General features: G+C 33.3%; 1 protein-coding gene and 1 non-coding gene across 4 annotated transcripts in view; one reads left to right on the top strand and one right to left on the bottom strand.

Moving 5' to 3' along the window:
- The window catches only part of ATF7IP (activating transcription factor 7 interacting protein), a 123,781-nt gene that overhangs the window by 81,910 nt on the left and 23,971 nt on the right, over positions 1-17,900 (bottom strand). The gene's annotated exons all lie outside the window — the stretch shown is intronic.
- On the top strand, positions 9,414-9,535 carry LOC114221756 (small nucleolar RNA SNORA40). Its single transcript, XR_003611807.1, has one exon. It is a non-coding gene; the product is annotated as a small nucleolar RNA SNORA40 (small nucleolar RNA).

Raw genomic sequence — 17,900 nt, 5'->3', positions numbered from 1 at the left:
TGACACATCAAAAAAGTGAAACAACTCACACAATGGGAGGAAGTATCTGCAAATAAGGTACCTCATAAGAGACTTGTAACTACTAGAACATACAAAAACTCTTACAACTCACTAATAAAAAAAAAATTTAACAATGAGCAAAGTACTTGATATTTCTCTAAGATACACCAATACAAAATAAACATGAAAAGATGTTTATTATCATTAGTCATCAGAGAAATGCAAATCAAAACCATAATGAAATAACACCATATACACAGAAAGATGGCTATGATCAAAGAGAGAATATAACAAGTGTTAGCAAGGATGCAGAGAAATTGGAAACCTCATACAATGCTAGTGGAACTGTAAAATGAAGCAGCTGCTTTGGGAAACAGTCTAGCAGTTCCTTGACATTTTAAACATAGAGTTGGCATAAGATCTAACAATTCCACTCCTAGCTATATACCCAAAAGAAATAAAAACATATGTCCATGCAAAAACCTGTACACAAATGTTCACAGGAACACTATTCATAATAGCCAAAGTGACCATTCATAATAGCCAAAATAACCCAAATGTCCAACAACTAATAGGTAAATAAAATGTGGTATATCCATACAATGAGATATTATTTGGCTATAAAAAGAAATAAAGTACTGATAAATGTTACAATATGAATGAACCTTGAAAATATGATGAGTAAAAGAAGCCTGTCACAAAAGGCTACATATTGAATGATTCCATTTATGAAATGTCCAGAATAGGCAAATCTGTAAAGACAGAAAGCACATTAGTGATTGCCTAGGGTTGGGAAGTGGGGGAGGAAATGAAAACTGGCTGCTAAAGGGTACAGAATTTCTTTATAGGACAATAAAAATGTTCTAAAATTAATTGTGGTAATAGATGCAAACTTTGAAAATATTTTTTTAAGATTTTATTTATTTAGGGACTCCTGGGTGGCTCAGTTGTTAAGCCTCTGCCTTCAGCTCAGGTCATGATATTTGGGTCCTAGGACCAAGCCCGGTGTCAGGCTCCCTGCTCCCCGCTCATGATGTCTCTCGCCATCTCCCTCTCTCTCTCAAATAAGTAATATTTTTAAATAAAGCTTTATTTTAAAAAAGATTTTTTTCATTTGAAAGAAAGAGAAAGAGAGCAGTTGCGCAAGTGAGGAGAGGGACAATGGGAGAGGGAGAGAATCTCAGACTCTATGCCAAGCGCGGAGCGCTCCATCCCATGACCCTGAGATCATGACTTAAACCAAAATCAAGAGCCCAGCACCCAACTGACTGAGCCACCCAGGCCCCCAACTATGTAAATATTTTTTAAAACCACTGGGCTGTACACTTTAAACAGGTGAATTGTATGGTGTATGAATTACATCTCAAATCTGTTCTTTAAAAAAAGAAATCGCAGAACTACAGTTTTTGTTGTGGTTGTTGTTGTTTTTACCTAACTCCTTTACTAGGTCACACTTCCTATACAGACAAAACAACAACGATATCAAGAGAACTGAATGTTGGGTTATACTTCAAGGAGTTTACATTTCTGGGCCAAGAAGTATTATCTATAATCATACCAGTGATGAAAGGCAATATACATAAAATAACCGCAGCCTTATTCTCCTGCACTAAGCTTAAATAAATGAGTTATTCTTTTTCCCTGTCCTAAATGGAACAATTCTTTAGTATGCTTATCTCAGAGGATGATAATGGGCATGAGATACTCGTATATGGTAAAAAATAATAATAAATAAAAATTTATCAGCAAAAAAAAATTAAGTAGTACTGAGCATGGTGCGGATAAACACTCCATGTATGTAAATTAATTAAATCTTCTACACACGGAAAGTTAACAAAAGAACTAGAAAGTCTTAAGTAAAACAGAAGCATTTGCTTCTATTACAAACTGGAACTATAACCAAAAAACCTTATATGTAATGAATGTTGACAGATTTGTTTTAAAATGAGGTACACTTAGTGAACTTTCTGGAGTTACATAAAGCCTTGTCACATTTTATCAACACTGTCTTTATTCAAAATGATAGTCTTGCCACCATTACTGCATTTTCCAATACTTGAAATGCACCTTTTTAGAAATAATTATTAAAATGGACTTTAATTTCTATATTTATATATTGTTTAACAAAACACTTTGGCATATCTCATGTGTCTGGTATAAGATTAAAACATTTTAAGTGTCCACAATTTTGTTGTCAGAAAACATTTTAAAATATGCTGGTATCATTATGATATGCTTCAGAGATAATTTAACAAAAGAATGAGAAATAAAGTAAGTATTCTGATACAATATTAATAAGTATATAGTGTCTGGCACATAGTACACACTTAGTAAATACTGGCTAAAAGAATGAGGAACTATATACATATAACTAATATCTAAAATAATTCTTAAATTAAAAACTAAATTACAGGGCGTCTGGGTGGCTCAGTTGGTTAAGCGTCTGCCTTCAGCTCAGGTCATGATCTCAGGGGTCCTGGGATCGAACCCCACATAGGGCTTCCTGCTCAGCGAGGAGTCTGCTTCTCCCTCTCCCTCTCCCTGCTTGTTCTTTCTCTCTCTGTGCTCTATATCTCAAATCAATAAATAGAATTAAGGGGAAAAAAACTAAATTACCCTTTTAGGAGGCAAAAATAGTAACCTACAATATTTTTGACAGAATTGTACACTAACATGCTAGCAGGTTCACATACAGCAGGTGTACACACAGAGGACAACCTTTCTTTGGGGACTCAGAATGCTTATTTACTAACAAAAAGTAACAATGTATACACACCTACACACAATGCTGCCTCAGAAAAAATGCAAAACACAGCATCATTAAAATTAATCAAATCTGACATGAGAGGCATTTTTCAAGCCTTAGAATATTTGTTTAGTTTGATTTCATATATCAAAAAATAAAGTATCATTTTGAAAGGAATTTACTTTTGCTTATTACTACATCATGACAATCTTCTTTACAATACTGAACATACCCAAAGGGAGCCCCCTGCAGCCATCTTATCAGTTCTCTCATAGCAACAGAAACTGAAATACAGTTTGCATAGTCACTGTGGTTGGCTAAAGAAAGCAGGTTCATGTAACCAGTCAGAAAGCTAGAAATTAGACAACCATAAAAGGAGAAATTTTAAATCTGCCTGGCAACAGCCTAAAAATAGAATACACTAGTATAAATCCCAGAATAGATGTGACGATAAAAGCAAAACTATCAGCAAAAACTTTATTTTCTTGGGGGAAAGATGTGTCTTGCATTTCATCATCTAAAATAGTAATTTGGCATCTTTTCTTACTAGATGGCAATTAAAGAAAAAATAAACACTAAACTATGGGCCACGTCAAATTACATGTCATTGTTCATATTATTTTATTTATATATAGGTGTGTGTGTGTGTGTGTGTGTGTGTGTGTGTGTATATGTACGTACATGTTTAAGCACTTTTCTTCTTCAGGAGAATGATGAGGCATTTTAATCACAGCTCTAAAACATTCAAGGCTCTATAAAATCTATCAAAGTCTGAACAGCATTGCATTTTTTCCCATCACTTTTTCCCTGAAATGATTTGGGACTCTGAGTTACGGGTAAAAAACCATTTACTGTGTATTAAAAATACAAAGATTAAATAATTTATCAAAGCAGATCTCTAAATAGAGTGGGGATTGCACCTTATTCTTTTTTAAAACAAACTTGTTCTAACATACAGTAGTGCCTTTCATACAGTAGTCATTCAATAATTGTTTTTCTTTAATTTCTGTTAGTGAGAAAAACAAATTATCTTATTGTTCTTGTCAAGTAAAAGTTATATTAACATGTAATATTGTAATCTATATAATACTGCTATCTTTGATTTTTCAATTTTGCCTAAAGTGGGATAATGCTGAAGTTGACAATGCCTAACATTTCTTATTGTTATTCCTGATAACAAAACCTATTTCATCATTCTAAACTTTCCAACCTAACAGTGTTTAATATACATGTTTCTTTGTACATTACAAATTTACTCTGTAGTACATTTTAACTCCTAAAGATCACAAACAATGTGCAGTCTAATGCAGTAACTACAAAGACTGTTGGCTAGTAAGAAATAACCAAGTCATAAAGGGGGAGGAAGGGGGGAGAAAAAGAAAAAAAAAAAAACAGCTTCTTAATTTCAAGAAATTAAAATTATTCCTGCTGAAATAAAAGGCTGGTTAGACAGCCACATTAAAACAAATGCTATTTATCAAAGTACATGTTTTATGCATTTCTTACATCAAACTTTCCATCAATGTATTTTAATGAAATGGCAAGTTACTTTTAAAATGTTTTCTTTGGTCACTATTTGTGATACAAAATAAAAAGTGAATTCATGTATTTGATACCAGAAAATTTAGTTTATACTATACTAAATATTTAATTTTGAAAATTATTTGTAAAGGACTTATTTTAATCATAAGTAAAGCCTAGAAACGATCCTTTGAAAACATATCAGAACATAGAACAGTTTTAAGAACAAAAAGAACTCCAGGGAAGGATGGAGAAACATGAGCAATATAAAATCAAATGAGCAAATTGAGTAATACATCCTTTTAATCTAAACATTTAAAGATAGCTAGATTTTAAAATAAAGTTTAACCAAGCTTTTGAAAGCATAAATACTATTCTTTTAAACACTGGTCTGAGTAGAAAAGTAACTGAGCTTATTGACTTATTTATTTTTCTTAATGTTGTACTCATATGTGACTTGGATATCCAAAATCTAACTACAACTGTATTCACATCTTCAAGATAATTTAAATCTTTTATGTAGATAAATCTTGCTTACTTATCTTAATAAACTATAATCCTCATCACAAAGGAAAGCAATGAGTTGCAATTAGTGTGGGAGAACATAACAAATGGGTCAAATGTAGTATCAAGGCACTGAAAAGTGGGAAAATTTATTTTATAATTCTAGATACATAAATCAAATATTTTAAATATAAATCTCAGCACTTCATATTTTCTTAAATATTACTTAAAGCAGCTAAAATACTTTTTTTTAAAATGCACTATTATATTCGCCAGTTTTATTTCAAGAGAACAGAAAAAGCATGATGTCTGCAGGATATTATTCAAAATAGCCATACATATTATCACATACCAATCTGAATTTTGGGGGATACTGAATAATCAATGACACCTCAGTTTTAATTAATTAGTACAGCAACTAAAATGCCCTGGAGAAGTTTCGACAGTTCCAGAAACTTTACCTTTCACTTCTCCATTCTCTTCTCCTTCTCTTGGCCCTCTCCCTCAAGAAGTTTAAAATGTCAGCTGACAGCCAGATGATGTGGGGCCCTAGCCTATGTGTACAAAAGTGTAGTTTTAATAACAAACATAACTAAAGGAAAAACCCTAATCTTCTTTCATATCCTGAGGCAAAATTCAAATTCCTCTTTGTACCTATTATTTTTCTTTTCTATAGCAAAGCAATATTGTTGATATGTTATCCCTCCTTGCAGATCTCATTAGAATTATATTTACCACACCTTTTTTGACTGATCAGAAAAAGATCAAATCTCTATCTTTACACATCTATATTTCTTCAGTTAGAATTTAAGAAAAACTTTATGCTTTTGATGGCAAGACCTCTCCTGGGCATACAACTCAGAATGGACCAGCACACTCCCATGGAGCAAACAAAGAAAAATTACATTCCCAATCTAAAATTTTTCTCACTAATGATGCATAAAAATACAATCTACTTGTTTCTAGCAAATATTCCTAAGAAGCTTACTTTCACAGGTTGGACTGTCAGAAGTTATTATCAACAGTTCATGATGTAATTTAAGAAAATATGGAGTTCCTTCGCCCCAAACCATGAATTATCACTGTGTTTATCTTTTAGAACCTAAAAAAAATCTGCAGAGATCTAACCAAAAAACACTATACTTTGGAAATTCTCTCAACCTCTCTCCTCCTAACCATCATAGCAAATGAACCAATGTTCTCTCTGGTTTACTGATGACCACAAATACACTGAGGTCTCATGTTCTCACCTAAACTTGTTCATATTGGTTGTGCTTGTTACTGAATTTAGCTGTACATTTTTATTATAAGTTATAGAATACAACTGAATTTTGTATAAACTAATGAAATATGAGTGCAAAAAAAAAGCTGGTAGATATGCATCAGTAAGAGAGACTAACGCAGAAAAAACACATATGTGCAGGGACTGCTGGCTTAGATAAATCATTTAATAACACCTTTAGGTCTAAAGTTTTCCATCCGGAATAAACAGAAATTAAATTAGAAAACCTGAAAGGATCCTTCAAGTTTTGATTCTTAAATAAAATTTTAATAAATTCCACCCCAAAATGTCTTGTTCTGAGAAATTATAAAGGTAGATTGGATTTTTTCATGTATTCAAGATTTATCAAATGCCTACCATGGTCACTATTACAGGACAATTTTTAAGACACTCTAAAGAAACAATGTGATTAAAAGTACAAAAACACCCTGTAAGATTAAAGTGTTACCTCAAGTAGATTTTAATATAAATGTGGAAGAGAAATGCCGGCAGTAATACAATGCACGGATATCTTTCTATACAAATGACCATGAAAATTAGAAGTTCTCTTATTTTCCATTAACTATCATCTCTCCAAAACAGATTATTTTTAATAATCAAAATCATGCTTTCAAATGTGTCATTATAAACAAAACCTCTACAGAACCCTTTTTAAGTCTTCCTGATAGGGTTAGTACTAATTTTTATAAACCAGATTTCTAAAAACTGACTCTACATAAAGAATTACTGAGATTCAGCTGAGGGGGGTAAGAGTATGCCTGTCTTTACAATTTCAATTTCACTTCTGCTCATAACCCTATTTATAATTCAGTTACATCCACAAGACTTCACAAGTAGTTGCTAAGCAACAGAACATGCTGAGTTCAGAGCCATTGAAATCTGGCTCTCTGCCACATGAAAATATTTAACAGAGCCTAGAGCCTCCAGAATGTACAAAATGAAGAAGAAAAGGAAAGAAAAGAAAAAGAAAAATCCCAAAGAGATAGAATAATAAATAGAGTAAGTTGCCAAACTCTTTTAAAAGATTCACATATTCAGATCAAGGACTTCATTTTGGTATTTCCAAATATTTATTATATCTCTCTCTAAAATATTTTATGTCATCTTTTTAATGTTGAAATTAAGACTCTTAAGTTATTCTTGTGGGAAAGAGAGGAAATATGATTAGTCGTATCACTGTTAAAAGCATAACAACTGACTTAAAAAATATATTGTGCAAAGAATAGCCCTTGAAGAGACTACAACAACAGTCTGTGGGACATGACTGAGACTTTCTGTGTTGGGTTTTTAAGGCCAGGAGACAAGAAACTATACATTTTCTTCAAATTCCTTTATCCTCATATGCCTGGTCAACTACTGAAAGAAGAGATAACTTTTTTTTTACCCAAAGCTGCATTGTTTTAAATTAAGGACGTCTAATAATTAAAAAATTAAGCATATCTAGAAATTTCTTCACAACTCAAAATGGTTACAAAAAGTAACTCATTTTTCAACAGATATTGAAAAGGCATTGAATATGTTTCAACACTCATTCATTGATAAAAATAAAAATTAAGAACATAAAGATTGCTCCTTATGCCGGTAAAGGCTACTTCAAACGAAGGGAAAACTTTATATTTAGTAGTAAAACACCACAGCTAGGGGCGCCTGGGTGTCTCAGTCGTTACGCATCTGCCTTCGGCTCAGGTCACGATCCCCGGGTCCTGGGATCAAGCCCCACATCGGGCTCCTTGCTCCACGGGGAGCCTGCTTCTCCCTCTCCCACTCCCCCTACTTGTGTTCCTGCTCTCACTATCTCTCTCTCTGTCAAATAAATAAATAAAATCTTTAAAAAAAAGCTATTTCCATTCAAGGCAAAAATAAAAAGTGTGATAGTATACTCAATATTGTTCTAGAAAGCCTACTAAAGCAGTAAGAGCTCAGAGTAAGAAGATACAATGAAGAAAACATTTATTTCAGAATAGCAAGAAAAAGATATCTAGAAACATTAACATATATGAAAAAATTGTTATAAAAATATGTGAAATATTAGAGCTATGTTGGACATAAGGCTTGATGTAGAAAAATATCAATTCTTCCTGGATGAAACTTATTAGAAGTAATTCCAAACTAAATGTCACCTAGTTATTTTTATATCATAACAAACTTTTAAAATTAATCTGTAAAAAAATGGCAAAACAGTAAGAAAATTGAAAGTCAAAAGTAAGAAAAAAAATGATGCTTGCCCTCTCAGATGTGAGAGAATGACAAAGCAGTAATTATCTTAAGTATTAAGAGATGAGTGCAATAAATTATCTAGAAGACAGAAAAAGCAATACAGTATCTGACAGAAACAGCATCGCAAATTAACAGGGATTAAGTGGACTTTGAAATAAATGGCTGAAAATGGATCAAAATAGCAGTTGAACATACCAGTACAATAGCAAACAGATTAGATATGAAATAAAAATTTTCAAAGGCGCAGAAAGCACTACAAGTAACCACAAATTTTGAGAAATACTTGAGGGACACCTGGATGGCTCAGTCGGTTAAGCATCTGCCTTCGGCTCGGGTCATGATCCCAGGGTCCTAGGATCAAGTCCCACATCAGGCTCCTTGCTCAGTGAGGAGTCTGCTTCTCCCTCTTCCTCTGCCTGCCACTCTGCCTACTTGTGCTCTCTATCTCTGTCAAATAAATAAATAAATAAATAAATAAATAAATAAATAAATAAAATAAAAAAAATACTTGAAAACTAAAAAACATAGTGATACGGAATTAGTATCCAGAATAAAAAAGAACACCTATTAATGAATAGAAAGGATAAACAATTCAAAATAAAAATTAAAAATCATAAATAGGGCATCATAAAACAACAAATATAAGATGTTCAACTTCACTAATAATCACAGAAAAACTAAAGAAAAAGAAGATACATTTTTACATATCTGACTGGCAACTATTTATAGTTAGCAATAATATATAGCAGTGAGTAGTCTCATACACAGATGGAAAAGACATCATTGTCATAACCATTTTTAAAGACAAATAGGCAAAAACTGTGCACCATTTTGACACACCAAAGACATTCTGAGATATCTTAAGATATACTAACATATTGGGGCACATGGGTGGCTCAGTCAGTTAAGCATCCAACTCTGATTTTAGCTCAGGTCATGATCTCAGGGTTGTGAGATCAAGCTCCTCATTAGGCTCTGCACTGGGTGTGGAGCATGCTTAAAATTCTCTCTCTCCCTCTCCCTCTGCCACTACCCCATTCTCTAAAAAATAAAAATAAAAAGTTTTTTTTTAAAAAAGATACACTAACATTTTTTTAAAAGGAACATATCAGGATTCCTACTGCTGCACCAAAATAGCAAAAATACAAATTGTTTTTGTTTGGTTTGTGGACAAAGACTTAGACAAGTGGGAAAAATAAATCCTTTTTTGTAATCCAGAACTCACTGTTCAAGTATGAATTTTGATACAGATAAGAAGGAATATAATACCTAAAAAAAGATTAAAGTGATGAGAACATTCATAAACATGAAGGTTGGCTCCAGGACTACAGAATTACTAAAAACACAGGATATAAGGGAAATCTCAGCTATATTGAATTAGTGTTCTAATTTTAATGTTGACTTGAAACAAAGATGTCTTCTTTCTTTAGGCTTTTCAATTGAGAACACAATGTCTGGACTTAAAAGTATTGGCATATCCCAACAATCTGTACAACTCTAGGGTGTGATAATTTAGGGGTGAATAGGATTTGAACTTATTCATGTTCGAGGGTGTCTGAAATCGAGAACCACGCAGATCCTAAACATGGCTTAAAGAAACTGGATCCAAAAAATTACAAGTGGGGAATTTTTGAAGTATGTCCATATTCAAGGGGAAATCAAAGAAGCCCAACCAAAAACAAAACAAAACAAAACAAAACTGTGGACTGACTGACAGTGACAACTGTGGATTGAACAAAAGTCCTTCTTAAAAAGGCTATTTTGAAGATTATGATTCTGACTTCGGAGGAACTAGGGTGATTGACAGTGGTAGGAGTCACATGTGAAATTCCTTAAATAACAATTTGTTGACCTTAAATTAAAAAACTACAAAGAAATATAACACCCATCACTAAGAAAATAGCTTTTAAAAAATACTGTGAAGAATCCTCACTAAAGAACACTAAAAAGTTAAGAATGTAGTAGGTTTCTTTCATGGGCATGAATATAAAGTGTAACAACAAAGGAGCTGCAGAATTCTTAACACTTTAACACAAAAGCTGAAGCCAGACATACCTTTTTGAATACTGGTACTATCATTTCCTAGCTAAGTTACCTGTTCAGTAATATATTCTTCGCCTCAGTATCCTCAACTATGAAACTAAAATTCTAACAATGCCTCTCCTCATAAAAATGTTAAAGGGGTTAAATGGGATAATAAAATAGAAAGTACTTAGATGCCTAAGTAGTCAATAAATTCTTTCCAGATTTTATATCATTGTATTAAAACACACACACACAAATAATATATTTCTAAACATTAATATAGGCACACAAGTGGTATTTTAAAGTCTGGAAGGATAAATGCCGAACTAGACAAAGGAATATAAATACCAAGTCTCGCTTAGATGTGCCAGTTTGAATTTTCACAGTGAAGACACAGTCATGTAATTTGTATCTGAAATTCATTCCACTTTCCCCAATCTCTTCCATGCTAATAATAAGCCAGAGCAGCAATGACATTTGTAAATGTAATTAGTTGACCCACCCAGACACTAAACTCCAGAAGAGACAGAGAAGGGAAGTTACAATCCAAAAGCTAAATTGCCAGCATTTCCCATGAGCAGCAAGTACAAGTATCACTTCCCACCCCCTCACAATCATTTCAGTCAGCATCAACCCAGAGTAAAACAGGAAATCTCAAATACAAAAATGAGTATAATCACAAATAGATGCCAAGCCCCTCAAACAAAAGAACTACTTAGTAAAATGAACAGAAAACATTTTAAAATAGTGTATTAAATATTCTGAAAAAGTATTGTACCCACAAGAACAAGCAGATATGCAAAGAAATAAATCTGAAACCTTAGAAATTCAAAACAAGAGCTGCATGGACACAGCTGAAGTAAGACATAGGTAATCAAGACCAGATGTCCTCTCAAAATATTACACAAAGGAAAAACAGAAAAGCTAATTGATGGGGAACATACACAGAAGCAACAACTTTCACTGAAGATGAGTTTTAGAAAAAAGAACTAAGAAGAAAAGAAAAGAAACAATTCACAGAGTTAAAATTAAATATATATATATATATATATGTTTTCCATAGAACATGCCCACTAATTATACCAAAACAGACTAAATTAAAACAAGAAAAACAAAAAAAAAACCCTAACACCTAAACATACTGTGTTAAGACTTCAGAAAACCAGTGTGAGGAAATATTAATAACTTAGAGTAAAAAATCACTTAACTACAAAGGAATAAGAATTAAACTGACATCAGACTTGTCATCAGCAATACTGAATGCTAAAACAAACAACAATATCCTCAAAGTTCAGGAGAAAAGTTATTTTTAGCCTAGAATTCTATTGCCAGAAAAACTAGCAATCAACAGGATGAAAAAATAAAGATATTATTTCTGAGCAAAGACTGAGGAAATGGACCCTTGCTAAAACAATTACATAAAAATACAGTACAGATTCAATACATCAAAAGACCCTAAGAAATGGGGGAGGAATTCAAATTAGGGAACTCAGATAATGCTCCGAAAGGAAACCTCAATGCTCCAAAAAACAAGTAGAACTCATGGGCTGGCTGTTGAGGATCCATCATCTTTAAAATAAATAGTCTGGAATTAAAATCTCAGATAATTATATGATGGGAGATAGCCAACTTAGGGGCTGTGAAATGCGGGGCAAAAATAAAGAAAACTGTCAGTCTAAAAATAACTTATCAGGTTTCAAACTGGGTAAAGTGACAAAAATATCAGATATGCATTATAAACAAGAGACACACCTTGTAACAAAATAGCATAGAAAGGTTAAAAAATTTAAAGGATAGAAAATGATACACTAGGGACACCTGGGTGGCTCAGTCGGTTAAGCAACTGCCTTCAGCTCGGGTCCTGATCTCAGGGTCCTGGGATCAAGTCCCGCATCGGGCTCCCTGCTCAGCGGAGAGTCTGCTTCTACCTCTCCCTCCACTGTTCCCCTTGCTTGTGCTCCCTCTCATCAAATGAATAAAATCTTAAAAAAAAATGATACACTAAGCAAATGTTAACCAAAAAAGGGTAAGTAATGTATATTAAAAAAAATTCAAATTGAAGATCAAGTTACTGGACAAAAAAACATATTTCCTATAGATAAAATTATAACACTTCAAATCACATAAAACAAAACAGATTTAAAAATTTCAGGAAGAAACTAATAAATCCACAAGAGATAAACATACCTCGTTATAAAATCTACAGATGAAGAAAGTGAAAGTAATATAAACAATGCATGTATTTCTTAATAGAAAAATAGAACTGTATATGCAACAAACCGAGAATATGCATTTTTCATGAACACATCCAACATACATTAATACTGACCACATATGTGGTGACAAGGAAATAAATTCAAAGATAAAAAAACAAAAACAAAAAAAATCACACAAAACCACATCCTCTGGCCATAGATAACAAAGTTAGATGAGCAACAATAAAATAAGAGGAAAAGGATTGCCTTATAAATTAAAAAAATATGTATTTTGAATTAAGGAGGAAATCAATGGTGAAATAATAACTGAGGAAAAGTGATAGCCTTAAGCTGCACATATTAATAAAAAAAACCCCACAAACTCAAAAATGCTAGTAAAGGAGGAAAAGTATAAACCCAAAGCAAGGAATTATAATAAAAGAAAAAATTATGAGGGAAAACTCAATAAAACAGCAAGCAACAATAAAACCAATAGCCAGTTCTTTGGGGAAAAAAAAACTATTAAAAAGTGGGAAATACATCAAGGAAAACTGAAAAAAAAAAGCATAATAAACAATATTAGAAATAATAAAGACGTAACTACAAATATAAAGCAATACACTTGGTTCAAATATTCAAGTATATTTAAGGTTACCAATGGTATGTGTGAAAAATACTGAGGGATTTGAACTTATTGCAAACTCAGTAAAATTCAACAGTGCTGGGTGCCTGCCAGAAATGTCAACACAAAGTGAAGCTGCAGAACAGAAGCACAGAGTCTAAGGAAAGGGAGACGTTTTTTAGTATTACATTTAGTTCTGAGTGGCCCAGATAAAGAGGGACTCTTAAAGAAACAGTAGGACAAACAGGATGACCACGCTAAAGAATGACCTAGAACAACATGTTATATGAGGAATAGTTGGGAAAATGGAGGATATTTAGCTTAGAAAACACGGGAATTTTAATGGCTTTCTTTAGGTAGTGCAGATCTCTTAGGTGTGTAAAACAGATACAGATAGAAAAACAGGCAGGCAGACAGACGAGTACAGAAACAAAAACAATGAAAGGCCAATTTCTCCTAAAAATCAACAAATACTGATTTGCTCAGCTATCCAACAAAAGAAGGAATTAATTGCCTTATGAAATTAGAGACTCTCTGTCATTAGAAATGTTGAAGCAGAAACTAGATAATTATCTGTCAGGAATAATAAACAGAAGGCTCCTGTAGAAAGTGTGATGTTACAACTACTTGACCACCTAGGTCTATTCCACTTTCAAGATTTTGTTATTTGACATTGCTTGCTAATAAATTTTGTTGCCTAAGAGGAACACAAAATCTGAAAACTCAAAATTTATCCCTCAGATTTTTGGATCATTCATACTCAAACAGTCTCAAAAACTACACATCTTTATCCTCAAGATATTTATCTTTGTCTTACATGATGCCCTTTAGGTTTATTTGTGTCTATACAAAAACTCCTCTGTGCAACTTTCTCTCCTCTTGCTTTGCTATGACCCCCATTTGAATATTGAATGCTATTTTGGTCTAACTCCTTTCCTCGTTACCTATTAATAAAACCCCCTCAGTATGTCTCAACTATCTTCCCGATCTAACATTCTCCCTAACAATTATTGGTCTAGATAAGTGTGAAAACTTCCCAATTGTTTTAGATATGTGTGTTCTCCACACTAAGAGAAGCATGCCCTTCTCCCAATCCAACCTTTAGTAAATTAATAAAAATTGGTATCTTTCTAGTACCAACATTTCTCTAATCCTAGTGAAGTTGCTTACTCAAATGAAACATCCACAAACATATAAATTTTTATACTTCAACAAAACATATATTAGAACAATAATTTTCAAAAGCCTAAGCAACATTTTCAAAAGGCAAGAGCAAACAGTTTGTACCCTGAAACATGAGTGTGACTTCTATCATGCTCAATCTAGCTGGCCTCTAGCTTTTAAGTACCCAACCATGTAGTAAAAAATGACCAATGGCCTTTCAGAGTCTAGAGAACTGAAAGTCCCATCTAAAACTAACACTTCAAAGTTGCAGAAAGATCCTGCTGTTCAACTTCCAGAAAAGGAAGCGAGGACCAAAGAACTGCCTAATACCTTTCTTCCTCCTCTATTTCTCAAAGCTAGCCTCACTATCACCCTCTGCTTTGTCACCTACCCACACTCATCCCCCCAAATTATATCAATCAGTAATATATTTTATCACTGGCCATACTGATAATTAGCAGATGCACATATCTGCACTTCTTTATAAACATAAATCTTTATACCTTTATAGTATGGTTATATATTCTTTATATTATATACTTCTTTTATTTCAATGAGATAATGGTTTTCTGTATGCAATTTTTCAAGCATACCAAAAAAAAATAATATAACAAATGTCTCTGTCACCTTCATCTAACTTAATAAAATACTAAAATTTCTAATATTCATTTTAGTTTTAGACTTAAGTTCACTTTGTTAAGATGGTGATAAGTTGAAATATGTGGAAATGGAAAGCATAAGGGTGGAACTGGAAAACTTGACCATGTTATATGTATTATTAACATATGTCAGTGAACCATTTGTGAAAACAGAAGCAGTCAGATTTTGATGATGAATTCAAAGTGGTACATTTACTCTAAAACTTTATAGTTTAGTAAGGTTATTTCTCTGTATGTACCAGTTGGTGTCACTACAACTGAAAACACAGTAACAGGACCATAATGAAAAGAGGTCTAAAACTGATTTCTATGTAATATGAACATATTGCATGCATGAGTAATGTTCATATATGAAGCCCACTGTTAGTTCATTTCAATATAAACCTGAGGAAAATTATTTAAAAAAATCATTTTTAAAAGAAAAAATCCAAATATGGTATTCACAATCTCCTGAAAATTTACATTAAACAATCTATCAATCCTGGTATGACTAAAATTAAAAACAAACAAAAAATCTCCCAAAGGTGAGAGACAGATATAAGGCCTGAGGGGCCGGGGGGGTGGGTGGTGGGGGTGGTCACAAAAAAAAGGACCTAAATCTCTTACCTGTGGGTAGCTTGATATTGTGGAAAGGACTTCCTCTTCTGTAAACCACTGCAACTTAGTTCATTTGTATAAATAGTTAAAGCTAATGCAGACTTCTAGAACAGCCTTCTTGAGCCTAAATTCCTTGCTTGGTTCATATTCATAAAAAAACAGGAATACAGTAGATTGGCTACATATTAAATTTCCTTGCAAACAGTGATTCACATCTGTTGTGTAGTTTGTGCAGCAAACAACCCAATAACCACAAAAGCCAAAAAACGTCAGCCAGTATGCCAATGAAGCTCACAGAACACACAAAGTACATCTTCCAAAGGACTGTTGCAAGTGAAGATGCCTAGAATCAGAATGCTTTTGTACTGCTTTCTATTCTGCCAACTATTAGGACTGCAGCAACTGTATGCAGTTAAGTACCTCCCACATATTACCCAATAGTATCAATAGGCATAAATCTATAAAAACAGAACTAAAAGCTTCAAAGGCTTATAGCTTCTCATTATTCCACATATTGTCAGTTGTGGAGGTCTCAGTACTCTTATTCTAAAGCATCAACTCTGTCCTTTCAGTCCTAAAGGCTGAATTCTTACACATTCCAAACAGAAAATCCATGACACATATTATTTGCTGCCCTAGCACAGCCAGACTGCAGTTACAGCTAGCTGGCACCAGTAAGAACAATTTACATAAAGCAGTCCTCATTTCATGACCAAACTAAAGGAAAATACTGCTGAGTAAACCCTCCCCCATTCGTTCCCCAACAGGCACTGACTGGTTTTAGAATATATCTAGTTATCTATTTACCAATGATTCAAATCCAAGTAATAAGATAAAATCAATTTATAATTCTTATGTAACTGACATTTTACCCCCACCACACCAAAAATATGTTTAACACCCAGAGGTATTCAAAAGCCTTAGTTTTCTGTGACATAGACCAATATATCACATAAATCCAGTAACTGCTATTTTTAACAATCATTAAAAAATATAAATTATAATTTACATTAGCTAAAAGCTGTCCTCATTCGACTGTACAGCCACCTTTCAAACTTTGTTAATCACTTAAATAGTAAATGATCATTAAATAGATTTGCTCTTAGAACCACACTGCTTTATGTGTCACCAAATAATAAGACTTAATGCATATTCAAGTAACATTAGTACAATGATTAAGTAATTAAACATATTTACCACTAGTTAATATTATTAAACTTTTTGATAAGCTCACACATTAAGTTACAAATATCTACACAAGAACGTATTTTGTCATTGGCACATTCTCATTTAACCTAAATCATTCCTGTGCTGTTTTAATTGGCCAGATCTAAGAGTTGAGTCACTGTCTATGAAGTCCTTTGTTTAAATTTTTTTCAATTACTTTATCACCTAATACATAATTATATCTCTTCACTTCTATTTTTCCATTTATTTTAGTGAGTCTAACTATACTAAATTTCATTTTCAAATAGTCTAGAAACTAGTTTAGTGCCACATATTTTATGACAATAAAATGAAAAGTACTTAATATGCTAACGAGGGGTTACCCAAAATATGTTCCTTATTTTTAAAGTAGGCTCTCCATCCAGCATGGAGCCCAACATGAGGCTCTAATTCACAACCCCAAGATCAAGACCTGAGCCAAGATCAAGAGTTGGACCCCCAACCGACTGAGCCACCCAGGTGCCCCTGCTCCTTATTTTTTAATCTTATTTTCTGTTGTTGTTTTTTTTACATTTTTTACTTATTTTATGAGAGAGAGAGAGCACACAAGCAGGGGCAGCTGCAGAGAGAGAGGGAAAAGCAGGCTCCCCGCTGAGCAGGGAGCCCAATGCGGGGCTTGATCCCAAACCACCAGGATCAGGACCTGAGCTGAAGGAAGATGCTTAACCAACTAAGCCACCTAGGTCCCCTGTATTTTCAGCTGTTTTAAAACATCGTTCTTAAACTACCCCTATTACACAATAAAGACAATGGGGCTCTAAATTAGAGGAAAAATAAAGTTATCACACATCAACAGTAATTAGCAGACTTCTAATGTGTGCATAATCCTAAGTGTTACCTCGGTTTTCTTTGATAAGCAATAATGGATTTCCTCAAACAACTATATATTCTTTTCAGAATCTGTACTCCACCAGCAGCAGCAGCAGGAAAAGAAACAAATATATATAATATGGTGTCATTCCACATAGTATACACTGTTTAAGTAATATTTGGCTATTTATCATAACATCTCAGAGTTGGAAATCATCCAAGTATTGTATTCCTTCCAGTTTTAATTTTGTTAGCTGTGTCCGCCCTCTCTCTTCCTACTTTATGTATCCAGCTCTTTGAATAAAAGTACTTGAAAAATCAAAGGACCTAA

The sequence above is a fragment of the Eumetopias jubatus genome, unplaced genomic scaffold, assembly GCF_037043125.1.
Source record: "Eumetopias jubatus isolate StellerSeaLion01/CBP00866 unplaced genomic scaffold, mEumJub1_p1.0 scaffold_8, whole genome shotgun sequence".
Lineage (NCBI taxonomy): Eukaryota > Metazoa > Chordata > Mammalia > Carnivora > Otariidae > Eumetopias > Eumetopias jubatus.
The sequence above is the reverse complement of the archived record's forward strand: the minus strand, read 5'-3'. Positions and strand labels throughout refer to the sequence as shown.